This window comes from Triturus cristatus, chromosome 4_1, assembly GCF_964204655.1.
Source record: "Triturus cristatus chromosome 4_1, aTriCri1.1, whole genome shotgun sequence".
Taxonomy (NCBI): domain Eukaryota; kingdom Metazoa; phylum Chordata; class Amphibia; order Caudata; family Salamandridae; genus Triturus; species Triturus cristatus.
This window is the reverse complement of record NC_140585.1, coordinates 114712254-114734909: the sequence shown is the minus strand read 5'-3', so window position 1 is coordinate 114734909 and position 22656 is coordinate 114712254. Positions and strand designations below refer to the sequence as shown.

Here is a 22656-nt window from a genome sequence, read left to right as displayed (position 1 = left end):
TTTGTCATTAGAATCAATCTCTGTTCCTGTAAAATCCCATACATCAGACCGTATTGCACTCTTTAATTCTTCAGGCAAATGTTCTTTAGTTAGAAGTGAAAATAACTCCTCTACTTCTGTCTCTTGATTCGCTAGCATCATCTTGAATTCGACATCCTCATCAGGTGTCTGAGATGCAACACCATCTGGCGTACAGAAGATGGTGGAGTTCATTTTACACAATAAATCCCTTCTCAGGAGATGTACTGGACTTGAGTTGCATACGACAAAATGATGCATGCCTCTGAAACTTCCAATATGCACTTCTATTGGATTTGTGACTGGGGTTCTAATATTATTATTCGAGATTCCTACTACTGGGATAGTTTCTCCCGAGAGGGGTGGGTCTGGAATTTCTGCTGCTCTCACAGTAGAAAGGGTAGTACCAGTGTCCTCTAGGAATGTAATATCATTACCTTCCACTTTTCCGTCAACAATTGGACCTCACTGATCTACTGCTAAGTATGCGCCAAGTTTGCACTCTCTCTCCGCACTCAGGCACCGTCATTGAAATGAGTCTGAATCACTCTCAATGCAGTGCAACCAGTATTGCGGAAACATTTGCACATTTGAATTCTTACCAACCTGATCACCTTCGTAAAATCCAGTGTTTGCACTGTACCTCTGCACTTGAGCATTCACATTATTTGGTGTAGGAGCTTGTGGCACCTGTAACTGTGGAGCAACTACCTGCTGCTGTTGATTCACACCCACCTCATTCTACATCTGTGGATTTAAATTTTGATTTACCCATTATTCTTTTGAGGGGAGCTACACTTGTTCTTTCAATGTCCATACTTTCCGCACACATGACAAGGACATTTCGTTCTAGCCTCTTCTTTGCTCATTTTCCCTTTTCCTCTACCTCCATTTTGATTTATACCATTCATCTGATAACCTGTTTGAGTATTATTATTTACCTCCTGCTGTTCTGCTAGTTTAACTTGTGCCCACATCATTTTCTCTTTCAGCTTTATATGTCTCGAATCAATATCATCACTACAATACTTTGCATATCTCAGAATTTCATCGATAGTTTTGCTTCGCCGACAAATCAAATGCTGTTGAATCATATTACCAATTTCCGGTTTCAAACCAAACACACATTGATGTATAAAATGTCCCATATCCTTGTCTCCAATATTCTCAAACCCACTGTACTATTTAAATACCTGCAATAAAATTTCATAGTGGGCATGTACTGATTTTTTTGGTTCTTGGGTTGTCCTGTCAATCTTAACCCAATCTGTTTCCTTCGGGGAAATGTTCCTTTTCAAAAATGTGATTACCTGATTATACTTTGTCATTGCCTCCTCTGATTGTGCACCTGTTTTTAGGTCTCTAGGATATTCTTCTTTTGGCCAATCAACCGTGATTTTACACTCAGTCCAAGCATCTGCTGGAAGAACAATCTCAAACAAACCATCCAAGTCCTTCAACAGGACCTTTGAAACCTACTCAAACCTTTCTACCTGTTTGTACCACTCAACTGCTTTCTCACTTAACCAGGGAAAATCATTTGTAAAAGATAATATATTGTGTCTTGACCATGGAACATGATCATATTCCCCACCTGGCACCTCCCTCATCTGACACATCCTTTCAACTTGTTCTGTCTCTTTCAATGGAAACATAGATGCTCCTTTACTAGCTGCTTCTTCCTTCTTTTTCATCCATCTACCTTTCCATCGTTCTACATCTCCCCATTTCTTTAAACTGTTCGTCAACTCCTTTATCTCCAACCTTTTCCCAGACGCATTCAAACTTTCCAAAGCCTTATCAGTAAAAGCCAATCTGTATGATTTCTGTAACACTTTTGACTTTTCTATGTTTACTCCATACTCACTAGCAGTCTCTGATATTTTCTCATGTAGATTCCTCACTCTCCACGTAATACTTTTACACAAAAACAACAATTCTTCATCTCGGTAAGTTCCTAATCTGTCTGGACTTATTGCACCAATAATCATCTCTTCCAAATCTGCTTTCACCTGGCATACATTTATACTCTGTGGTTGAGGTTTTGGCTTTACCATTTCCTTTATCCAATTATTTAATTCGTCTGGTGAAGGACCTGCTGAACTCCCTGCCATTGGTGTGACATTAGACCCTATTCTCCTTTGGTCTATTTGTATACTTCTCTTAGGCGTTGCTGTTATCATCTCACAAACCGGAAGATCTAACAAAGTAGTATTCCTATCAGCCTGTCCATCCTCATCCGCTACCGTCACCATTCCACTCCTGACGCTACTCCTTGGAACTGATAACGTATGTATGTTTGATACGTTCTGTTTTTCTCCATACAATGGGGCAACAGGACCACTTGTTACCGGTACGGTTAATGCTTCTACATTCAAACTTAACTGGCTTAATTTCTGAACCTGCTCTACTCTTGCCTCATTCATCAAATTCATTTCATTTTCTTGTACTACCCTAGCTATTTCCATAAATTGTGGAGTTAATGGGATTCCCAAATGTGGCACACTTGGAGTCACCTCACTCGGACTTTCTTGGTATGGCGGAGGTCTTTTGGTCATATTGTCCTCAACTCATCATCAGAATCGTTTGGATCATCTCTTAGAATTGAAGTCTCTATATTTTTCTTTTTCTCCTTACATTTGCCTCCTGTCTGATTCTCAACTACTAAAACTAGGTGCAGACCTTCAGTTATCACAGCCCTCCTCCATCTTCTCATTTTATCTTCTCTCCTCTCAAAAGGGAATCTATTCATCAAGTTTCTATATCTCCTACCAGTTCAATATTTCTCTCTTTCAAATGCTTCTACTTTCCATTCCTCTAACTCTTCGTACATTGTAGGTCTGGGATTTGGCTCCAGTGAACTCATTTGACTTCTCAAATTCTGCAAAATCCTTATATTAAACGAACCATGCTGTGGGAAAGCTACACCACCATCATCCTTTGTGTATTACAACCAATTCTCTAACCAAGTACATGTATGTTATCCTCTTTCCAACATCATATAAGCAGCTGGCGTTCCTGTAGGTGGAATAAGAATTCCCTCTCTAGTCACTATTTATTTGTTTTTTTTAAAGAAATTCTTTATTTTCTTAAGCAACTTTATTTTCTAACTCTTTACCCTAATGTATCACAGCAAAAACAAACAAGGAAATCTTTCGGTAATTCTACTTATTCTATTTGTCAGTTCTCGTCCAATACCAGCGCGGCTCACACCAACATTCCAATCACGGCTCACTACATATTTGCTATCTCAACCAATACCAGAGCAGCTCACACCAACTGGCCTATCAGAGCTTACTTCCCGCTCGCTACCTGATAATTGCCAGTGCAGCTTATTCTGACGTCAGTATTACTCCTGCTACTGACCCTCCTTTTACAAAAGAATACGGCAATATTTTCGAAAGTTTGCTCCGGCAAAATTCTGTTAGTAACAACACATAACAATGCTACCTTGTCTGTTCCGCTAAATAAAGAGATAGTCTTTACTTCAAAACAAGAATTTCTTTTACTTCAAGTAAGACAACGGCCAGCGTTATTTTACCTTTTTAACAAGCTACAGGTGGACTCAGTACTCTTCTAGGGATAAAGCCAAAGTTTTGCAAGATGACTTTTTATTGTAAACTAAGTCTTGGTACTCCCCTGGGGATAAGGCTAGAGTTTCGGAAGTGGACCGTTCGCTATTTCAATCATTCTACTCTTATACGAAATAGTCCCTAATAAAACACCTACAGCCCTGCATAGCTTTGGTATTATTTCAACAGACAAAGTACTTCTGCAGTGTAATTTCATTATCCACACTCTTCTACTGTCTACACATTCACCCAAAACCCTGATGCGCTGGGAGTCAAGTTTTAATCAATAATTAAACAGTCCTCTGATACCAGAAAATTGATCCAGCACAACACCTTATCTGGAATCAATACACGATAACACACATTGGTCCATACACATTCACCGAAATCCCTGATGCGCTGGGAGTCAAGTTTTAATGACAAAACGTTTATTTTCTTCACCGGTTCATGTTTAGCCTTTCTAAATACAGAACTAAACCTTATATCAACTCTCTTTCCTCTCGGTCGACGGACCAATTAGTTGAGAAGTTGATGGTAATAATAGCACTATCTATCGAACCCAGATTTTAGCCTACACAAAACTATTGCACTCCAACCCAACGTCCCAGATCCGCCTAGGCTGTCTTGTCTCGGCTTCCTTCCTGGTGGGTCAAGGGACGAGGCGGGATGCCCACTCTCCCCCCCTGTTATTTGAACTGACAATGGAGCCTCAGGCTGTGCGGATGTGTGAGGGAGGCTGGAAGTGAGGCATTCTATTGGCAAGTAGGACACAAGCGGTGTCCTTGTATGAGGGAGATCTACTCATATACCTGTGGGAAATAACAACCGACTTAATGTCCCTCCAAGATACTCTAGTGACCTACGCCACCACAGCTAGACTTCGAGTTAACTGGGCAAAGTAGACTATATACCTGCTCATCTCTGGTCAACTACCTCAGGATATATAGCTTGGCGGCAACTACCTCAATTGGCACGCACAGGCGACGCAATACTTGGGGGTCTACCTCCACCACACTCCTCTGGACCTTAATGAGGGGAACATCTGCAAGGCCTTGACGGGTATCCGGTACAATGTGCACTACTGGCGTTCTCTTCCTCTGGCACCTATCTGAAAAATTGCCCTGGCGAAGATGGTTATTCTGCCCTATACACTCAAATAGGAATCTGGACATCTGTGCATTGCCCTGCCCAATTTGTAATCCATACACTCTCAGTGGGCCACTCTGCTCACAGATTTCTGCCAGGTAGTGGGAAGCAATGACTTGCCTTCTGAACCCATCAGCTTTTTTCCACTAATGCTCAGTCCGCTACCCAAACCAGAGCCACAAGCCATGATGTCTGCCCATCATATACCCCAGTCCAGCTCTAACTGTGAGTGACATGTTGGGCACCTCCCCACACCATCCCCCTGTGTGGAATCACCTATAATACACTAACCATTACAGCTGATCCTGCCTGTCTTCCACTGTTCACTTCCAGTTACATTAGAGTGGCACCAATTACGGCAGGCTTTGTGCTCTAAACACCCTACACGCAACAGACCTCCATTCCCAGGAGTACCCCAAGCAATGATTTTATCTACTGTGTTCATTTTTTTAATTTTTAATTTATAAAGTTTTATACAGCGCAAACAAGATCCCTAGGGATAACAGAGCGCTTTAGAATATGATGGGAGGAAGGACAAAAGCAATATATATAACAATATCCATAAGAAGACGGGAGAGGAAGAAAATACAGTGCAAAATACAATTAGGAGGGTAATACAATAAACAGGCGGGCAGCAAGGGTGAGACACAGTGTACACTAAGGGGGAGTTGTATCAAAATGTAAGAACAAAGGCAGCAGGAGCAATGTCAACGTGCCCGTGAGTCTAACCCTATTAGGGTACGAATTTCTTCATTAGAAATCTTTTGGCTTCCACTTTGAACGCAGTCAATGAGGAGATTCTGCGAACTTACGGTGAAAGAAAGTTCCAAATCTTAGGGGCAGCTCCGGAGAAGGCTCGGAGACAACTTCTCTTTTTATTAAGGATAAGCTGTTTCAATGCCATGCCTCTATGTAATTAATCTTTTTCTTTCTTGCAATATGCTATAAAATGCTGTATGTTGCTGCTGTTTAAAATACTAAAGCCAATAAAAAGGTTTAGAAAAGAAAAAGAATGGAACTACACAATCCTCAAAAATCCCACGGTAAGAATGTCGGCAGACTAGAGAACCCAGTTCACCTAGTTGCCTACCTGATGTAATGGAGATACGGAAGAAGGTCTTAAGAATTAGAAACATTTTAGATGAAGACTCCCAGGGTTCAAGTGGTGTCCTTTAAAGAAAAGAAAAGACCAAGGGAAGATATTCCGGTAGCAATGGATTACAAATTCTTGTCTGAAGAGATCAAAGGGCCCGATTCACAGAATTAACTTAAGACAAAATCCTAAACTTACTACCATTTTCGTATTCACAGAAGGCACTTACTCGCTTCGGTATTCACAGAAGTTAGGAGTCCTAACTTTAGGACTCATAAATGCCTTCTGTGAATACCGAAAGTCTTAAAATTAGGATTTTTCTCAGTTTAGGAGTCCTAAAGTTAGGACTCCTAACTTTACTACTACTAAACTGAGAAAAATCCTAAATTTAGGGATTTCAGTATTCAGAGAAGGCTTTTAGGAGTCCTAAAGTTAGGAGTCCTAACTTTACTACTACAAAATTGAGAAAAATCCTAATTTTAAGACTTTCGGTATTCACAGAAGGCATTTAGGAGTCTTAAAGTTAGGAGTCCTAACTATTCTACTACTAAACTGAGAAAAATCCTAATTTTAAGGCTTTCGGTATTACCAGAAGGCATTTAGGAGTCCTAAAGTTAGGAGTCCTAACTTTACTACTACTAAAGTGAGAAAAATCCTAATTTTAAGACTTTCGGTATTCACAGAAGGCATTTAGGAGTCCTAAATTTAGGAGTCCTAACTATACTACTACTAAACTGAGAAAAATCCTAATTTTAAGACTTTCGGTATTCACAGAAGGCATTTAGGAGTCCTAAAGTTAGGACTCTTAACTTCTGTGAATACCGAAATGAGTAAGTGCCTTCTGTGAATACCAAAATGAGTAAGTGCCTTCTGTGAATACCAAAATAGTAGTACGTTTAGGATTTTGTCTTAAGTTAGATCTGTGAATCGGGCCCAAAGTCTTTAAGGGGCCTAGATACTAAGGGGCCGATTCACAGAACTAATCTGAGACAAAATCCTAAACTTACTACTTTTGGTATTCACAGAAGGCATTTAGTAGTAGTAAAGTTAGGATTTTTTCTTACATTTTACTGAAGACAGACTTAAGACAGACTTAAGACAAACGTAGGACACACTTAAGACAGACTTAAGACAAAATCCTAACTTTACTACTACTAAGTCTGTCTTAAATCTGTCTTAAGTCTGTCCTAAATTTGTCTTAAGTCTGTCTTAAGTCAAACTTAAGACATAATCCTAACTCTACTACTACTAAATGCCTTCTGTGAATACCAAAAGTAGTAAGTTTAGGATTTTGTCTCAGGTTACTTCTGAGAATCGGCCCCTAAAAGGTTCAGCTTCTAAAAACTTATTCCAAGGGCATCTGAATAACTTTATTGCAGATCATTGCAATCAGAGTGTGAACACAGATAGTCCCTTATCAAAGCACTCCTATAGGAACTGGAGGATATCATGAGCTGAAGCCTGAACTGGAGAGACAAATATCTATCTCTGCATGAAGAATCAAAAGAACATCTGTGAAAACTATAAACCTTATGAGTGAATTATCTCCTGGAAGCTTGTAATGATCTGGAAGCAAAAAATGAGAGGCCCTTATTCAAGAACCCCCCCTCTCATCCTCCAGACCAACAGTGTTAGACTGGCCAAAGAATTCATGGGTAGTAGTGGCTGTAATAGGGGAGAAGGGCACAATGGCAGAATCTATTACTACCCCATTGCCAACCTCCTCAAGAGTGGAAACAACTGCCTACTTGTTGAAAATGGCAGAACGAACATTATTCCCTCTTGAGTCTTGCTAGAAAACTTGGGAACAATGGAATGGATGGAAAGGTGTTAAGAAGCCCTGCCCAGGGCATCTATTGCCAAAGCTGGAGGATCCTGAAACATTGACAGAAGATTTGGGAGTTGAAAATTATGATGAGTTGCGAATAGGTGTCATATAGGACCCCCTTACATTTTCAAATCTGCTGGAAGGTTAAGGTGCTGAATAGAAAGTCCTGGGAGCTTGGAAATATTTGGCTCAGGTAATCACCTGTAAATGGCTCTGAGATCAAGTAGATAGTGCTCCTCCCATGTGCAAATCTATTGCACCACCTGATTCACAAAGATAAATTGCAAACCAAATTGACGGTTTAAGTAGGACATTACCACTGTACTGACAGTAAGAACCGTCTGAGTTTTCCCTCCAGAAGATATGCAAAGCACTGAACTGCTCTCCAGACAACTGTTAACTCCGTCCACTTGTAGCATCTTTCTAGTTCTGAACCCTACCATGGACCCTGGGTTTTCCAGTCTGTATCACTGTCCCCCTATTGCCCCCAACCCCTGCTGCAGCTATCCCTTGTGTGATGATCTAGGTGTAATATATGATATGGCTGTGAGGTCTTATTGTGGACTACCCTCACAGATACTATCCTAGGTCCAATAGGTATTGTTTACTTAAACCTTAGATCAACCCTGGGTAGCTATGGCTGCCAGCAGTAAGGCTTGGCAAAGGAATTTACTGTAAAGCATGTAACAGCACTAAACAATTGAATAATAAAATGACACACCAATAAATGAACATGACAACAATTTATAAAAATAGAAAGTAGTTTAATGAATTTTTAGAGACCTTGATCACTAAATTCCACCAAAGATTTCCAAGGATACAGATTTCAGAGCGTTTTACCACTTTTAAATGCAACCACAAACAAGCATTGGTAAACACAAAATGTGAAACGTTTTGAAAAGTTTGAAAGCATTGGTGCAAGTATTCAGACCAGGCTTGGGCGAGCAAATCCTGCAGGGAAAAGGTCTGGGGGGCCAGAGTGGTTACTTTGAACAGTTATGTGGCCAACAGAGCATTTTTGAAGCAAGTTCCAAAAGTGGTCATGAGGAGCAGGGAAGCCCTACCTAGGGATGTCTTTACGAGAAGGCTACAAGCCCAAGGCAAAAACCAGTTTGAGAACAGCTTTCCCATCATTGGCTCTGTCTCCGGATTTTCTATAGGAACAGAAGGCATCCTGTTCAGGGATGTTGTTGCCAGTGGTCCTTCAAAGGCGGCTTCCTCTTGTGGGCTAACACCCTGAGTGGCCATAGTGGGAGAGAAGTTAACACCTGTCTCTGTGGCAACTGCCTTCGTTCCCAGGCCTGGGAGTCATTCACACGTCTCTCCAGGTGGTCAGAGATCAGTCTCTGTAAGGCCACTTGACTAGCTGGAGTACAGAGAGGCAACTTTCTAAAAGTTGCTTAACTTTAATAGTGACTTTAAATCTGGCCTTGGAATCAGGTCGGATTTAATGCCACAATTAATTTGATACCTTACTTGAACCTATTAGGTAGTCCCATTCAGGAGATAGACGGGTTGGGGTGATATGGCCTCCGTGTCGTGCCATAAAATTGAGAAGTGTTGTTGTTAAGACATTTTAAAAATCATATGTCTTACTTAAGTATATATGGCTCCCTGCCATTAGGCTTCATAAGTCTTCCTTATGGGAGATACACATGTATATCCTTAAGGGCAGTGGTGGCTTTGCCATTATGGCAAAGTCTAACTGGCAGTGTAAATACTGCCCTGTCAGTCTGCAGTTGTGGGCTGGGGTCCATTTTGTCTCTGTCACATACAGAGTGGTAAAGACAGTGCTGTAGCCCTGGGTGAACAATCTGCCGTTTATGCCTGTAGTATCCCGGGTACTGGCACTGAGGTCGGGTTAGCAGGCCTCAGTGCAGTCTCAAATTTGAAAAAACAGCTGCTCATAGTCCAAATGGGGGCAAAAAGTGGGGGGAACCTGCAGAAAGGGTGTTTTCTTACACCTTTTTAGAACAACTGGATTGGAGAATACAACAAGAGATCCCCTGTTCAAAGCTGCGGACATTATCCACCGAGCAACACCCTCACAGACAGCGGGAGTTACTGGAAATAGGTCCTAGTAATTTCCCTTGAGAGGCAACCAATTATTGAGAATATGAAGCACCACCGACCCTAGTGGAGTTGAGCCTATGGAACAACACATAGAGTTAGAAAAGAAAGAAATACATATCTCTCCTTACCTGAAAATTGCAGAAATGAAAAATATCTAGGAAATAATTATAGTTTTCTATATTTCCCTGGACTTGAAGCCACTCTCTCGCCGAGGCTGTTTGTCTATTTGACAACATCTATAGCAAGCTCCTGTGTCTGAGCTTCTGGGACTTCTAAAGAAATATCATGCCCTGGATCATGTTGAATGACATCCCTATATACTACAAACTCTGAGATGGCTTGGGGAACATCTTCTGCCAGTTCACTAGGAACCCAAAGTTTCCAGAGTCTGGACTTGTAACTCTGTTTCCTTTTTTGACTGGCTCTGAGCAGGAGATTAGATCAGAAGACCATCAAGATATGGGTGGGCTGCCACCCGTGGGCATGGGAAACATATATGGCAAAATCCAAAACATTGCTACAAACTCTGGAGTAGGTCATCAGCCCAAAAAGTAATACTGGAAAAACAGCCACTGATGGCTCCTGACAGCAACCCTGAGGAATCTTATTTTGGGCAGAGCTGTTGGGATGTGCAGGTAGGCATCTTGTATGTCGAAATTTATAAGAAAATTCCCCCTTGATGTGAGAGTACTGACCTGTTTCAGAGTGTTCATCTTGAAATTCATAGCGAGATATACTGATTCAGCAATGTCAAGTTTATAATCATTCTGATATCCCCTGAAGCCTTCTGAACAAGGAAAACCCTATAGAAGCATCCCAGGGCCTTCTCCGCTAAAGAGACAGGGTGACTAGCTTCCTTGATCTGAAGAAGGGATATACTGTCCCAGAGGGCTTTCATCTTTGTCTTATTCCTGGGCCAAAAGGTCTGAACAAAATGCGGGTCTTGAAAATCCAGAAGTAATTCTATTACATATCATTAAGGAACAAGCTGCTGAATACATATGTATGACACTGAGGGGCATATTATCAAGAGGGGGCGATAAAATTATCACCGCTTTAGCGTCCGTTTTCGGACGTAAAACAGCAATAATTTTATCGCATTATTATCAAGGACACGCTAGCGCGTGTTTCCATGTTTTAGCACCTGTTTTACTCACGCCTCGCATCGCATAGTTAATGAGATGCAAAGTAGGCGTGCCTCACAAAACTTCACAGGAAAATATCACAAACGCAGCTTTGCAATATTTACAACGAGGCCCCGACCATCGTAGCAATAAAAATAATCGCGCTAACTCACTATTAACGCAGGAATCTAACTTCTGCTAAATTCCTGACTAAGGAATACTTAACATGGGAGGTGGATAATAAGGTTAAGGCCACATGGTCTTATCATCAAGCTTTTCACCGTTTTGCACTGATTTTCGCTGTTTTTTTTAGTGATGTTGGCCCCTTTCCCTGCTATCGCTGGATTTTATATCGCCAATGCGCTAAGCGTTGTTAATACAGTGCTACCATGGTGATATAATCCAGCAATATCCGGCGATTGAAAAAACCGCGCTAAGCGCGTTCAGAGATAATTATCGCTGCATCATGATAATATGCCCCTAAATCTCTAGATGTTTGATTACAAAACTGCAGATGACCTCCCACTGGCCTCATAGAGTTTCTGGCATAATCAGGACCTCAGTGTCTTATCGCCCCTCCTGGCTGCCTGGCGAGAAGAAGACCTGATTGATTTCCCTTAGGATGAAAACAGCTCTTATTCTGGTAGAAGTCAGTCTTTTTCCTCTTTTAATGCACATTCTTCTTCGTGCCTCTTTTTTGAGACTCCATTTTGGAACAAAAAGGCTTTAGATGCTTTTGACTCTTAAAGGATTTAAGATGAAGTTCCTAGCACTTACCATCAGAGTTTGATACCCAAGAAGGGCATTCTCAACAGGCAGTTCTTTTGGGCTGCTTCTAGCTCCTAAGGTGCAAATCATGCCTAGCAGCAACTGAGCTTGCTAAAGCCATGGCTGAGGCTCGTAGGTTCTCAAGCATAATTTCAGAAATGAAATGGGCCTGGTCCTCCATTTTTCCAAATAGCTGTGAGAAATCCTTACCAGATTTAATGCAGTATGAGAGAAAGAAATTGAAAACCCTGACTCTGGACTGAGAGCCATATGGGCATCAGATCCCCACACTCAAAGCAAGACTGAGACCTGTATGAAGTCTCTTCCCGGTGCCCTCAACCTTCATGTCTGCAGGGCTTGAAAGGACAAAACCCTCAGTAAGAAGGGATGGTTTATTCACTAAATACTCTAGAAGGAGGTCCACCACCTGCCATTGAGGCAGTACAGTCGCTCCTTTAACCAAAGGATCAAGTTTCCCTGTGAATATAGGAACTGAGAGTCTGGCAGGGTTCTTCCATTCCCTCTTCAAGTGATTTTAAATACCAGTAATCTGAGGCACCCTGGGAGAAGTGGGCCTTTGGAACTGATAAAACTGCTCCCCACTTTTGCTTCACTAATCCTCCTCCACAGGCAGCTGAATATTGTGAGAGAGTTAGGAGACCACCGACTTCAGCTGCTCTGTCAAAGTGTACCTCCGTCTAGGAGCAGAAAGACCATTCAGAAAATTGGCCACCTACCTCTTCATCATACTCTGGAGTAGCCCAGGAGGAGTAGGAGCACAGAGATAGAAGCAGGGTCTGCCTGGAGACAGGAGAATCCAGAGGCAATGAATTCTTCTTCCTATGGAGATTATGGCCCATAGTATCAAGAACGGAGTAATCATTATCGCTGCTTTAGCAGCAGGAAACTGCCTCTAAAGCGGCGATGAGGGGCTTGATAATATGCCCTAGAGAATTACAATAGAAGCCCAGGTTTGATGTACTTGCCACGAGAACCTGGACTTCTAGCAGCCACATTTTGGAGATGCTTTAACTTTTGTAAGTACTGCGTTTGGATACTCATTTAAAGACCATTACCATGATCCAGTCTGGACAGAACTAATGCTCAGAAGTGTTTTTAGAGTGTCAGGCGGTATGAAAGGACAAGTTTTTCTGATTATCTTTAACATGAAAAAGATTGTAGAGGTAAGAGTACTGATCTAAATGTTGATGGTCAAATTGTCATAAAAAAATAAACCCTAAGTTTTACACCTTTGTCACTGGGACTGGAAGTTCTCCTAGACTAGAAGGCCACCATCTTGGTGTCCAGATGGAGGTATCTGTACCCAACAGGAGAACCTCCGTCTTTCCACCGTTCAATTTTAAGCAAATGCAACTCATCCACTGATTTACCTGGGTCATACATCTACTGAATCATTCTGCAGTCTCTTTCACGTTACTGGAGACTGACACTGCTAACTGAGTATCATCAGTGAGAGACGACAGAAAAGCCAAACTCCCTAATAATTTTAGCCAGGGGGGGCAACATAGAGATTGAACAGTGTAGCCCTGTGGCATCCCACATGAAGTATAAATTGCTCAGATAAAAAAGCTCCCATCTCAACTGATTGGACCCTATTAGATAGAAATGATTTAACCAGTTTATGGGCAGTGCCCTAAATCTGCTAACCTGTTGGCAGCATTTGATGATTCAGTGTGTCGAAGGCCGCCGATGGATCCAACAGGTTCAGGGCAGCCTTACCACCAGCATCCAGAATTGATCTTAACTCTTCGGCAGCCATGACCAAGGCAGTCTCGGTGTTATGCCCCTCCCGGAATCCATATTGAGATGGATCTAAAAGTTCCTTGGAACAGATGAACGACTTGTGTTAAAAATGCAACACTTTTTCCAAAACGCTTGCCGGGAAGGGTAGTCTAGAGATTGGTCTATAGCTGCTGGGATCGGCTGGATCTAAATTGGATTTTTTCAAAAGTGGGAGAATTGAGGCTATTTTCCAAACATCAGGGAAAATACCTGAACAAATAATCTCTCTAAATACAGCCTCCAGTTGTTCACTGATACATTTGGGAGCAAGGCGTGGTATTTTTAGGAGGCATGCATCAGACGGAGCCCCCGATTTAGATGTCCATACCACCTGAGTGATCCGTTCTGTGAGGGGTGGAGAAAAGGACACAAACAGATTAGATAGGGAGGGAGGGAGGGAGATGTGGCTGCTGGAAAATTTCAGTTTGCAGTTAGGTAATTGTCCCTAAAGGACTTATCCAGTGATGCAGGCACTACCCTTGTATTCATCCAGTCCCCCAAGCACTACTCATGCACTCATCCAATCACCCAAGAACTACCCATGCGCTCATCTAATCACTCAAGCACTATCCTTGCACTCAACAATTCACTGCCTCCACTTTGTCCTTGAAACACTGAGTTAGTGAATTTCAAAATTCAACACTACTGTCAATACTGGGGGCTCTGTTAGTTCAGCTAGTCTTTTAACTATCACGAAGAGCTCTTTAATGGAATTCTTTGCCTGCAGAATTTTTGCTGATAAATACTTGTTTTTCTCTTCGATTATTAGTTTCTTATAGTCAGAGAGTGATTGTGCATATTTTATTTTCTCTGCTAGGTCATAATTATCTCTCCACTACCTTCTGCAGATTTGTTTCTGGGCTCTCAATTTATCAGAGAACCAGGGTTCTGAGTGATTTTTCTGCCTAGTGGAAAAGGTATTTTCAGGAGCTAGAGGATCAATATCAGCTTTAATCCAGGAAGAGGACCTATGAGCTGCAGTATTTGCATCTGTAATCAGGTCAGGCTTTGAACTGGTTAGGGACACTTTTAGTGCAAGGGGGTCAGTTGTCCTCCAGTTGCGACCTTTAGATACTATCCGGGGATAATGATGTCTCGGGGAGAGCTGAGAAGTACTCACTGTATACATTAGGGTTTTATGGTCTTAACATAGGATAAGCAGCACTACTGAGACCTTCATAGACAGATTTGATGTAAATATGCAATCTAAGATGTGTCCTGCAGAGTGGGTAGAGTGCTCGACTATCTTTCGCAAGGAAAAACTGGCCATAGTATCAACTAGCGAGGCTGTATCACGGTCCTCCAGTTTTTCCAAATGATAATTGAAATTCCTCAACACTGAAAAATCAGCTGCGTCAATACTGGATTCAATAAAAGAACTAAAAGAATTCACAAAAGTATTTCTTGAAGCATTCCTCTAATGGCTATCCATTGGAGTAAGTCACAACTTGCTACCTAATCTAAAAGTAATGGGGTAAGTTGGATTGTGCCTCACTTCAAATTCTTATTGTGTGAACCGACCCATTAATACATAGGTCGGTTCACCAAAGAATTTAACTGCCATAAAAATATATTTTGCAAATTACAGGTACACCTGGCCCTAAATTTCTGTTATGAATTTCTAATAATAATTTCATAGTAAATGTCTTTTGTAGAGGGTTATACAAATGACAGATTTCTATTATTAATACTCTTCTGTTTTTTATTGGTTCAAAGTGATAGGGAAACTGTTCCTTCCCCCCTTAGATCTTAATGCAACATAAGAAAGAACATGCACAGGGTATTTTACAATGTTCTCTGTTGTTCTTTGGGGGTTCTCTGTTCTTGGGGATAAAAGTAGAATATTTCCAGCTGCAGAAAACAAATAGGCCTGATGCAATGTCCTAATGTCTGCAGCTCAGTGAGGAGACGGTCAGGACTACCAACAGGCCCCATAATGTGGGGTTGACTTCATTCAGTTGTGTCTTTTTACACAACACCTTTTTGGTATTATGGGAATAGCAGACTCGTTTTTCCAAACAATGTATGAGTTGCATATTGTAAAGTGTTCTTGGCTATAAGGTGGTGTGGCTCAAGATGTCAAAAGTGACAGTTGACATGTATTTGTGATGAAGTGTGAAATAGATATACTATCTTACTTCAATTAGACAATATCTTTCCATGTGATGAACTAATTTCATAGTGCCCTAGAGCTTTACTTTTGACTTGTGCACTCTTGATGTTAAATGTGAGGGGTCTTAGGTACCCCACCCATGTACGGAAAAGTCAGAAAGTGTGAAGGTATCCATTTGTTGCGATTGTGCAACTATAGTACTTTAAGATTTAAAAGAAAGTTTCCTCATCTGCTTTGTGTTGTTTTTCCTACCATGTGTCTAACATTCTGTTCAAATTATTGGGCTATGTTCATACCCTGCAGCCTCTTGCATCCTCCCTGCCTTAAGCTACTTTAACCTCAATGGCTGGTCGCTTAGGGCCATATGTAGGTAGCATACAAGTTACCACTTCTTAAATACCGAACTTTACCGATTCGGTATTTAAGAAGTGGTAACTCGTATGTAGGTAATCATTCGGTACATATTACCGAATCTGAGAAATTACATTCAAGGGTGGCAGGGTGTCACATTGACACCCTGTTGCACCCCTCATTCCTGCCTGTGTGCACATGTGGCGCACATACATGCCCTAAGGGCATGTATGTCTGCCACATGGCACTGTTAGTCCAGCAAAATATTGCTTTTTGCAATGAATTCGGTATTTAGCACCAACATATATTTGGTGCTAAATACCGGATTATTTTCCCTACACATCACTCATTTGAGTGTCACCTACATCTCATTTCAGGATTCGGTATTTACCGAAACCGTAAAATTACCGATTAGGTAATTTTACCGATTCGGTAAATTACCGAATCCTGAAATGTTCCCCTTACATAGCAAAAGCCTAAATACCGGTCGGTAACGGAATATTTACCGAAAATCGGCCGTTACTGACCGGTATTAGTCTACCTACATATGGCCCTTTATGTTAAGTCTGTCTAAAAGCATCAGGGAGAAACAGAAGATGCAGGAGAAAAAGTGGAGTAATCCATTGGAATGATTGTTAAAGTACAAAGGAGTCTATCCATGTGTGACTTAGAATCGACCGGCAAAACAGTAGTTTATGGAGTTCACCCAGGGTGGAGTAGGTAGGTGCTCGGAGAATAAACGAACAGAGATGGAAAGGAACCCAACTCTGGATTAAGTCTAACAGGTACAAACAGGGAGCACACCACAGACAGACATTTGTATCCTTCTTCCTTTTAGTTACATGCCCGCGATGGACATGTTGGTGGCAAGAGCTAAGATAAGTGAGCAACATTTACCAGGGGGAGGAAGGAGGTGCTGGTGTGCAGCAGTCTCAACTATTGCACCTGCGGGTCAATAAAAACATTAAGGGTCATATGTAGGTAGCCTAATACCGGTCGGTAACGGCCGATTTTCGGTAAATATACCGTTACCGACCGGTATTTAGGCTTTTGCTATGTAGGGGGAACATTTCAGGATTCGGTAATTTACCGAATCGGTAAAATTACCAAATCGGTAATTTTACCGATTCGGTAAATACCGAATCCTGAAATGAGATGTAGGTGACACTCAAATGAGTGATGTGTAGGGAAAATAATCCGGTATTTAGCACCAAATATATGTTGGTGCTAAATACCGAATTCATTGCAAAAAGCAATATTTTGCTGGACTAACAGTGCCATGTGGCAGACATACATGCCCTTAGGGCATGTATGTGCGCCACATGTGCAAACATGCAGGAATCAGGGGTGCAACAGGGTGTCAATGTGACACCCTGCCACCCTTGAATGTGCTCCCCCCATTACCGAATCGGTAAATACCGATTCGGTAATTACCGAATTTCTCCGATTCGGTAATATTTACCGAATGATTACCTACATATGAGTTACCAATTCTTAAATACCGAATCGGTAAAGTTCGGTATTTAAGAAGTGGTAACTTGTATGCTACCTACATATGGCCCTAAATGTTGAAACCTCCAATTTCTGTGTAAAGGCCCATGAACAATTTCTTTATAATCGTTTTGTTGGGGCGAATCTAGTCATCTATAGTAATGAAACAACATAGCTGCTCAACCATAAAGGGAGTGCTGGGAAAAACTGGAGGATTTATGGGTAAATCCCTATTCCAGGGATAGAAAGAGAAAACAGCTGTAGGATGTGTGAGCAGCACTGGAGAATGCCCACATTCACTCATTAAGGGCCTCATGTAGGTAGCGTACCAGTTACCACTTCTAAAATACCGAACGTTACCGAATCGGTATTTAAGAAGTGGTAACTCGTATGTAGGTAATGAGTCGGTATTTTTTACCGATTCGTTACAATTCGGTAATTACCGAATCGGTATTTACCGATTCGGTAATGAGGCATACCTTCCCATTGAGGGGAAGGTATGCCTCATTACCGAATCGGTAAATACCGATTCGGTAATGGTGGAGAACATGCAAGGGTGGCAGGGTGTCACATTGACACCCTGTTGCACCCCTGATTCGGCCATGTGTGCACATGTGGCACACATACATGCCCTAAGGGCATGTATGTATGCCACATTGCACACTGCTACGCGCTTCAAAATGCATACACACATACATTAATTATGTACCACCAACTATAAGTTGGTGGTAAATACCGACTCCTAAACACACCCACACACTCCCCCTACATATCATTTCTGGAATCGGAATTTACCGATTCGGTAAAATTACCGAATCGGTAAAATTACCACATCGGTAACGTTACCGATTCGGTAATTTTACCGATTCGGTAGTTTTACCGAATCGGTAAATTCCGATTCCAGAAATTGACCCCCTACATACCAATAGCCAAAATACCGGTCGGTAACGGTATAATTACCGAAAATCGGCCGTTACCGACCGGTATTTGGCTACCTACATGAGGCCCTAAGGGAGCAATGGGACAAGGAAGGAGAAGGAGTAAATGTCATATTTCATTACCAATTCATGTCTTTTTCTTGTAGAATCAAATGAACACTGAACAAAACTAATGAGGTTGTTGTTTTCTGCAGGGCAAGCCAAACATTGCTCAACGACGTCAGAGTGCAAAGGCCTACAAGGCTGGGCCGAACTGAATCCTGACCGCATCCTTCACTGCTGCTCCACTGACTTGTGCAACAATTAATCGTTGAAACCCTGAAAAAGTCCCTACATACAGGCATCGCAGATTCCGAGCAAACAATGACACTTCAACAAGTTGGTCTCCGACTTTAACCCAAACGTGCAATTTATTTCTGCCCTCCTGTCAACAATACAATCTCTAGGTTTTTTTGGTCAAAGAAATTACAGTATTGATTAAGTTTCATGATATCAAGAGTTCTCTGGCGTCATTGTTCTGCAATTCTTATTATTCCTGCCATTTCCTTTTCTGTGGGATGGAAAGAGTTATTTTGCTGATAATGGTTTATCTTGTTGTCAACAATATATCTAGCATGTTTCTCCAAAGACCCCCCTTCGTGTTTTCTTGAAATGTGCCTGTTCCAATGCTATCACTCTGAATGACAGTTATTCCCCTACTCTTCTTTTCTGCTTCTTCTCTCTAACACTTTTAACTCTTGAAAGTTCTTTCTGACCGTGCAACTGCGTAGACAATGTAGGACTTGTATTTTTCACCAAAGCATCTAAAAATGATGTGTGATTAAAATCTCATTGTTAACGTGCAAAGGGAATCATGGTCTTGATTCAGAGTCTCTGTGCATGATAGCGCGGTTGGATGAATGGATGAATGAGGAATGCAAGAATGTGTCAATGTATGGATGGATAATTATCTAACTATGAGCCCGGTGAGTGAGTGCATGAATGAATTAATGGATGAATTCTCGAAGAAGTGACTGCATGAATGCATGGGGGATGAAAGTGGTGACTATAAATTGATGAATGGATTAGTGAGTAAATGGATAGCCTCTGACAGCAGTGTGTAATACAAATATTACAAATTTCCAATATTATGTTATTTCAATATTTATAGCAGGGCAGGGCACCAAGGTGTCAAGAATGCCCACAAAATATTAAGAATGACTACCATGGTGCATAGGCAAGCATAGGTTACAGGGGAGCACCACTGTCAAGAATGCCTACTGTTTGCCAAGAATTATCCTCACTACATGTCCCGATTTGTCCTATCTTTCAGGAATCCTTCATGTATGGTCAGGCTTGCTCCATCACTCATTATTCATTACAAAATTCTTAGATTCCCCCATTACTCAGTAATCATTATGGCATGTTTATGTTTGCTTAAATGAGAGAAGGTAAAAACCTTCTGTCTGTTAGAGAGTTCTCAGAGAAGTAAAAAGAGAAATTATTTCTTTTTTATGAAACCCCTCACTCACCAACCTAGTTCATCATCGGGGTCCACCCGAGCAGCCGAATACTACAGCGGAGCAGGTTTGTTATTATGTCAGCACGTGTAAGTGACGTGTGTGAGTGAGTGAAATAAAGTTAAAAGTAATCCTACTGTACTCCCTAATAAATTTAATATGGAGCAGCAGGGTCACGGTTAAAAAAGTGGTGAGGTGTAATACTAATGTAGGTTTGATTTGACCTAAAGTATTATGCAAATATTGATGGTCTACATGTTTCAACCTTTGAGTGTAGTCACAGGTTTTCGTCAGGACCTATCGACACATGGGTACCTGACATCACCCTTCTGCCCAAAGTGATGTAGGAGAGTTGTCTTCTGGTCACAGGAATCAAAGCTTTGCACTAATTATATTGTCATGACTTGTGATGCAGCTTCCCGTATCTTACCTTTCCAATTGGTAACTTACTAAAGGACTCCATTTCATACCTTGGAATCAAGCATATCATGTACTTTATCTTAATTTCTACTGCTTGTTAAGGACTCATTGTAGACTGCATCCTGTGTTTATATGAATAGGTTTTAATACAGCTAAATGATAGACAGTCACAGGATGAAACATTCAAGTGTTCAGTAGGGACTGCTACTTGATTGATTATCTCAACGTAATCGGGTCTCCTGAAGCAAGGATGTAACTCTCAATTTTCTCTTCAACTTACTTTTTTGGTTAATAACCTGACCTTGTCTCTGATGTAACACCAGGGACATTAGAGGCCTGATTTAGAGTCTGTGGATGTGGTCGGGCCGTCAAAAAAACAACTGTTCAACCATCCCCTGCATTTGAGGTTCGCACACCCGATTTAGAGTTTGGCAAATCTTGCACCAGTCTGTCACCTTACCTCGGTTCTCTTCATCTGTTGACTGGGATATATGAAATGGTAGGTGTTCTCACGGAAAGCCAATAAAAAGTCAGGCATATTTACACTATCATTTATGTTGATTAAAACATGACAGTTTAACCTCTACACTTGAGCAGGAGGAAGAAAAGGACAAAATAACCAAGTCCTGCCCACAACCCTGATACTACCTACTTTACATAAAAAAGTGGCATACCTGCGGTAACAAACTTTTTGGTGGATATTCTATCTACCTTTAGATTCCTCACCTGTAGAACATTCCCAGTTGTTAGAATGGAATCAGAGAACTTCATAGTCCTCACATCACTGGTAGGGGATGCTGGCTTCGTCATGGGGAGAGGAGTTGGCCTAACGGCTAGGGCGGTCAACCTTGAATCTGGGGAACTGGGTTCGAGTCTTAGCAATGACGCTGAACATCCTGTGATTCTGGGCAAATCACTTAATTTCCCAGTGCCGAACAAAAATGAATGTGACCTCATGTAATGCAACTGGTGCTATGGAAAGTGCTCTGATACCCGATACCGGGTCAAGTGTGCACTATATAAAACTCTCTTAAAAAAAAATGAAGCCATATGTGGTATCAGGTGGCATCGCCATATCTATATCATGCCTACCCCAGCAGAACAACATAAGATTTCCTTCATTTTTTCTCTGTCTTCGAGGGAACAGGTGGAATGATATGGATAGAGTAGTACACCACCAAAACATAAACTAGGATCTTAGTCACTTTACCTATAACTCATCAAACAGAGAGTGGGCACATTGGTCAGGAATCTGCAGGTAGAAAAAGGATCTACCAGAATCATTATTACTGCGGGTATGCAACTCTTTCACCTGATGGATACTTCTATCTGCAGAATCCTCACCTGAAAAGTGGATTTCAGAGCAATACCTTGCTCCTGATGGAGGGCTGATGGATGGCTAAACAAGGAAATCCTTTATAGGCTCACCCATATCGCTGCCTTACAGACCTCTTGCATAGAAACACCTCTTTCGCCAGAGCAACAGTGCTGGGTTTGGCCCTTTTAGAATGCTCACTGATCCCTTCTAGAACAAAGCATAGCATGTCTTAATGTAGAGAATAATCCATCCCCAAAGGGTTCTTTTCTGCACTGCTTTACCTTTTTTGGCACCACAGTACCCAGCAAAGAGCTGGTCATCCATATGTATGTCCTTGGTGTCTTCCAGATAGTAGTTGACACCCGTCCTGGACCAAATCTATGCAGCAGCTTCTCACAAAAAAATTCTCACACATCAATTAATTACAATATCATATATACTTTAAAGATAAAAGAAATACAACCATATGGAAAGTGCTAAGTGCTTCTAAACTGTGCTACAGTACATTATTCTGAACATGCAACCCTGCAGATCACAAGCAGCAACTTAATCATGTGTATTGAGTGTCGAGAACATACAGCCCCCTGCAAAGGCAGACATACATGAAAGCATGTTTCTTCAATCTGAAGTTGTTTTAGAAAAAGCAGTGACTGCGTGCAATCCATCAATTTTCTGGAATTAATAAAAGGCATTAAACATGTTTTAGAATATTTCTGATAAAAATGACAGTAAAAAGTTAAATGTAACATTAATTTTTAAAAGTATTTTTACACAGGCATACAAGTGATTCTAAGTTTTATTGAAAGCCTAGCAGGAAGCAGAGTAGGTATTTGTTTGTGTCTGCCTGAATGCGTAACATTGAAGAATATTCCCATCTTCCTCTGCCTTCTCATAAATGATTTCTAAGGGCACTTTTATGGTTCACAGACAATACGTCAAGATGGAAGCTATTTCAGGACTTAACCTTTTTTCCTGGCCGCAAGCTAGCAGTAATGGTTGAACTTGCTTTCTGCCCATTATAGCGCAGGTGTCCGTGCTATTAAAAACCTGAGGAAGGCCGATGGCTTCGAAAGATTATTTTTATAGTCACTAGCCATTGAA

The 22656-nt window shown here is 41.3% G+C and overlaps 1 long non-coding RNA gene across 1 annotated transcript in view; it reads left to right on the top strand.

Annotated features, from left to right (window-relative positions):
• Positions 1 to 19164, top strand: part of LOC146844066 (uncharacterized) — an 84610-nt gene extending 65446 nt beyond the window's left edge. Inside the window, exon 4 of the long non-coding RNA XR_014981124.1 lies at positions 18513 to 19164. This is a non-coding gene — a long non-coding RNA (uncharacterized LOC146844066). The remainder of the gene's footprint in view (positions 1 to 18512) is intronic.
• The last annotated feature ends 3492 nt before the right edge of the window (positions 19165 to 22656 follow it).